Raw genomic sequence first — 6,000 nt, forward strand, 5'->3', positions numbered from 1 at the left:
TCTCTTGTCCACTCCATTTGTCATTTTGTTTCCCAAGCTCTTGCTTACAGCAAGCTATATTTCTATACATGGCCAGGGCCGTCTTTTCGTATGGGCTCAATGGGCTCTTGCCCAAGGGCCCCAGGAGTAAAAGGGCCCTAGGCTAATAGCTGAGGGTCCCCTCTTTCCAGGGGTACCAGATTTTTGAAAATCGTCCCTGGGGAACCGGAGATATCCGACTTCAAAGCAGTAGTCCCCATCCAAGCCTGTTAATTGTTCTTCCCAGCCAGATATCTAGGGTTTTGTCTGACTTAGAGTTTTTCTGAGGATATACTCCAAAAGCTGTGACTCTCCCCTTTCAGTGGACATTGGCAGCTTGTCTCTACTATGTCCAGAACCAGAGATATCAGCCTTCAAGCAGCTGGTCCCTGCTACAGCTCCACATGCCTAATATGCAGTTTTATATTTTTGTCGGTGGATTGCTCTGGCTACTGAAGTCTGATCCCCAAGTCCCCAGCACCTCCTGAAAGGTGGGACTCTCTAGTTTTTTTTATCCCAGTTAAGCTAAGAAATCTATTTCCAGGAACTGGAGATATCTGCAGTAAAGCAAGCTGCCCTGACCCCCGGAAAATGATGAATATTAAGCCCACTCCACTATCCACCCCTCCCCTGTGTATTAAACACCCCCTATCACCCTAGAAGTCATGTATCAAGGCCCCTTCATTCAGCCCAATGTCCCCTTCTACAGTTTAGCATTCTCCTTCCCGCACCATTTGTGAAGTAAAGGAGTAATTAGCAGAAATTATTTCTCCAGGTCCTACATGCTGAACGAAAGATAGAACCCCCTACCCCCCGCGGGACATCAAAGCTGCCACTGATAGCACCCCCCACCGCTACCGCTGATGCGTGGGTAGGGGCCCCAGTGCATTGCTGTGCCCAGGGGCCTACACTGCTGTTAAGACGGCTCTGTACATGGCTCCACAGTAAAGAAGACTACAGAGTTCCATTCAGCTTGCTTCTGTTTGCAAAGCTTTAGCATTCTATTCCCACTGTCACAGCTCTGTACAGACTTTTCCCACTGTTCACTGACTCCTGAAACTTCCTCTGCATACAAGTTTCCAGACTGCAGCACCTACAGCTTTGAGCATATGTCTGTGTCTCTGAATACTGAGCCTCCATCCAGGCTAATCATCTGCCTGAGAGATTCACCTGTGATTACAGCCTGCAGGTTCTTAATTGCACAGTGATATCACCAGCGGCGGATTGGGACGCCGGACCAGATTCCGTTTGGCTGGTCCGGACGTCCCTCAGTGGCCGCCGTCACCCCCCCCCCCATACTGGGCGGCTGCCGCGAGCGGAGCTTAGCTCCGATCGCGGCAGCATTAACTTAAAAGTAATTTAAAGATGGCCGCCGGAGGAGCTGCTGCGCATGTACAGCCGCAGCAGCTCCCCCATAAGCCTTTGTAGGGCTGGGCCGTCAGTCAGCACTGATGGCTCTGCCTTCCGGGGCTGCATCCAGCCCAGAATCAGCCCCCAGCCCAGAGTCTGCCATGCCTCCAGCCCTGAGGCTTCCTCTGGCCCCAGACAGTTTGCCTCCAAGCAGCAACCAGGCAAGTGAAAGACACAGCAGCCTGGCTGTGTCCTATCGACATCAGGATGTGCTAAATATATATATAAATATATATATGTGAGTGTGTATATATATATATATATATATATATATAAAACAGTCACTTCTCCAGCGATGCAGAAAAAGTAGACAAGCCAGCACTCACGTGTAGATGAAAGAAAAGCAGGATTTATTCCTTAACCAAACGGCATGATGAAGTACAGCAAATACAGCAAACACACGGGCTGTGTTTGTCTACTTTTTCTGCATCGCTGGAGAAGTGAGTGTTTTATATTTATTGCTGCCTTGCACCACCATGTTTTGCTTTATATACATAGGCTTTGAGTGCTGTCGTGATTTCATATATATATATATATATATACTGTATATGTGTGTGCATATATAACAACCAATGTACTCCGGCACTCCAGAAATCCCGCAGGACCGACTTGCTCAGGTGCCTTCCCTTGGGGGGTCACCCCAGGACACGAACAAAGACAAAAGAGGCGGCACTCAGAGTCTTGAAAACAGTATCAAACGTGTATTAAGTGCGATCTACGTTTCGGGGACCACCTCCCCTTCGTCAGGATAACTGCACAAGTGAACAAAACAATCTTAAATAGCAATGAACTTACCCCCTTGTCAGATTCCCCACGCCCGTTCTCACCTGGCCACGCCACTCGGGCATCCCGTCCGGCGTCACAGTGAACAGTGACGCCGGACGGGATGCCCGAGTGGCGTGGCCAGGTGAGAACGGGCGTGGGGAATCTGACAAGGGGGTAAGTTCATTGCTATTTAAGATTGTTTTGTTCACTTGTGCAGTTATCCTGGCGAAGGGGAGGTGGTCCCCGAAACGTAGATCGCACTTAATACACGTTTGATACTGTTTTCAAGACTCTGAGTGCCGCCTCTTTTGTCTTTGTTTGTGTGCATATATATATATATATATACTGTATATGTGTGTGTGTGTGTGTGTGTGTATATATATATATATATATATTTTATAGGCTATTTGTTAGTGGCAGCACTCACCAGACTTAAGGGCCCTACACATTAAGCGATCCGCCGCCGAGCTGCCCGATGGTGGATACGGGCGACCCAGCAGCGGGGGGGAAGGAGTAAAGTTTCTTCACTCCCCCCGTCACCCGGCTCCATAGCAGTGCAGGCAAATATGGATGAAATCGTCCATATTGGCCTGCATGCACAGGCGACGGGGCACAAGCGATGAATGAGCGCGGGGCCGCGCATCGTTCATCGCTGGTGCCTCCACACTCAAAGATTTGAACGGTATCTCATTCATTAATGAACAAAATCGTTCATATCTTTGAATATTATCGCCCAGTGTGTAGGGCCTATTACACTGCTCTGCTGCAGTTATATATATATATATATATATATATATATATATAGTGTATAATGTGTTCGACCTGGTGCAATGTGTATAATGTGCTCTACCTGGCGCAAAGTGTATAACGTGCTCAAACTGGCACAGTGTATAGGAGGTTCTACCTGGAGCACTGTGTATAAGTGGCACTACTGTGTGGTGTAATGTGAATTGGCACTATTATGTGGCCACACCCCTTTCCCACTAAGCCATGCCCCTAAAAATTTGCGACACGCATTTTACATGCATTCATGTATGCTGGCCTTCTGAGCAGTAATTCCTCCCACTTGACAGACTCCACCCCCTCAACAGTCCGCCACCCCTATTAGGGCTGCTTCCATAAATTTCCCGGGCTGGTTTTTGATCCCAATCCGCCCCTGGATATTACAGACATATTAGCCAGTTGCTGGTTCAGTGCACTTCTCAATCTGCTGCAGAGATACTGAATTTCAACATGCTATTAACCCCTGTATCTCCAGCAAACAAGCATATGATTCAGTGTGCATGTTTCCTGTACTTCCAGCAATAGCACCAGTACCCAGCAGCACAGTCTATATCAACTAGTATGCTGTGACCACTTTTTTCCTTCCCAGGCTCTACTATATCCAGTCAGTGCCAGGGTAATATAGCACGCAGTCCTGTGTTCTGATTCCTGAGCTTCAGTAAGCTAAACTCTGTGTCACAATCACAAGAGATTACCAGTGCAGTTAACATCAAGCTGCATTGCTGGTTCCAGTCCAGTGCAAGTGTATCATCTATTTCCAGTCCAGTCCAAGTGTATTTTCCATAGAGAGGGAGGAGGAGGGATTAGTTAAATTGAGCTGAACATTGTCTGCATACAAAGCAATGGTATAACTAGTGAGGCCTTCCCGGATACCCGTGACCCCGAGGATAGAGCGTAGTGTTGCCACCATAGGCTCCATAACCAGGGCAAAGGGAAGGGGCAGCCCGGTCTAGTACCGTTATGAATCCTGAAGGCGGAGGAGGCAACCTCATTTGCCAGAACAAGAGCAGAAGAGTTGAGGTACAGAGATGCAATGTCTCTCATAAAGTTACCTCGAAAACCAAAGGCCTGAAGGGTTAAACAGAGGAAGGTCCAGTTGAAGACTTTTTCGGCATCCAAGGCCACCACCAGGGCAGGGAGCGACCTCTCATTGACAACATGTATCAGATCAATTAACTTGTGAGTGTTGTCAGAGGCCTGACGGCCAAGAATAAAGCCCACTTGGTTTGAGCTCCTGGTTTTATTAGATGGGGCAACATACATAAGAATATTGTCATATCCACAATTTGAAGTTTTGTGAAGGATCTTGGTGAGGTTGATGGTCCAAAACAGAGACATTTGTACTGAAAATGTTGATTGAATATTGTAGAGATTTTTGATGTGCCTGGTAAATTGGTGCATAATGGTAGGATTCCTTGGGATTCACTTAAGTTAGAAAATTCACATGTCATTCCGAATTGCCCTTATTGACGTTGATGTATATGTTGAGCTTCCTGTTATAGGGGAACAAAATGGCTGCCAGGGAGCATTTTATGTATGTGTAAGCATTTAGAGATTTAGAAAATCATTTGTACCAGTGACATCTGGTGGGGTGATGCAGGTGAAAGCCAGAGTTACGACTTTATATAGTATATGAAAATTACAAAGAATATATTAGAAATATCTTCTTTGTATTATTCGAATAATTTTTATAGGCAAAACTCACCATATTTCCAGCAGTGTATACTGCTGTACTTGTGTATAATGTCCACATGAACCCTTTGGCACATATTCTGTGTGTATATTTGCCTCTGGTAATAGACAGTACCTCCTGAGCCATCTATCTCACTGCATGTCCCTGCCAGAGAGGGAATTTGTCCTTTGGTTCATATTCAGACATATTTTCATACATTCTTTCCAAAGACTTCTATGTGCCTATTGTTTGAAGATATATAGAATTGTAGCATTAGATCGTTAAATGTTGCTATCTGCACATGCCTTTATGCACAATAAACAATAAGCTCTTTAATATATGCTTAGTATAGCATACAAATTCAGAAATCAGTTGTTATTTTCTCATTTATACAATAAGATAGACAGTGCTGCCCTCTGCTGCTAGTACAAGTAGAGCACTAATATATGGAAGTTACACTGCCCCTACCCCTCCACATACTATTAACCTAGGGTATAAAAGAGGGTTATACAAGTGGCCCTGTAGAGGAAGCTTGTGTAGAGTGTCTCTTATCAGCAAAACAGAGATTCCCTCATCAACTCCAGCTCGTTATATGAGAAGGTTCCTGGAGTTGTTAGTTTCCTGTAGGAGAGCGTGGAGTGCACAGCACATCTTCTAACTGTATGTTCTGGTCTTGGGTGGAGAGGAGGGCAACCAGAGTGAGTCTTGACAGAACGCTTGCCGTATCCAGGACAGAGCATAAAAGTCCAAATCAAAGTGTTTAATGCATTGTTCATTTTTAGATTACTTACGTTCTTTATTTTCTAAAATTTTGTTAACTTCATATATATTGTTTAAGTTGTAGTTTACTAATTCTTATTAATATCTGTATTTACTCATACTGTACGTAAGCATTGTTTTAAATTGCCCCAATGATATATACACCAAAGAGATAGATATATATATATATATATATATATATATATATATATATATACATATAAATTTATATGTGTGTGTGCATGTGTGTGGACCCTGGTCTGTTTGACATTGCATCTGTGTGTGACCCTGGTCAGTGTGTATGTGAGGGTGACCTAGTGAGTGTGTCAGTGTGTGTGGCCCCTGGTCAGTGTGACTGTGAGTTTGTGTTCAAAGGCTGGTGTGAACAAGTAACCGTGTGTCCTCGGGCTGGTGATGCTGCAGCAAACAATGCCAGACCCCGGCGGGCCGTGTACATCCCCGGTGGAGCTAGTGCAGAGGGGCTGGCGTCTGCTGCCTGACATGTGTGGTGCCGAATCCACTGGAGGTGGTGAAGAGTAGACGCAGCTGCAGAGGGAGCTCCAGACATGTGGCTCCTTCTCCTACCCGCAGCA

This window comes from Pseudophryne corroboree, chromosome 1, assembly GCF_028390025.1.
Source record: "Pseudophryne corroboree isolate aPseCor3 chromosome 1, aPseCor3.hap2, whole genome shotgun sequence".
Classification (NCBI taxonomy): Eukaryota; Metazoa; Chordata; class Amphibia; order Anura; family Myobatrachidae; genus Pseudophryne; species Pseudophryne corroboree.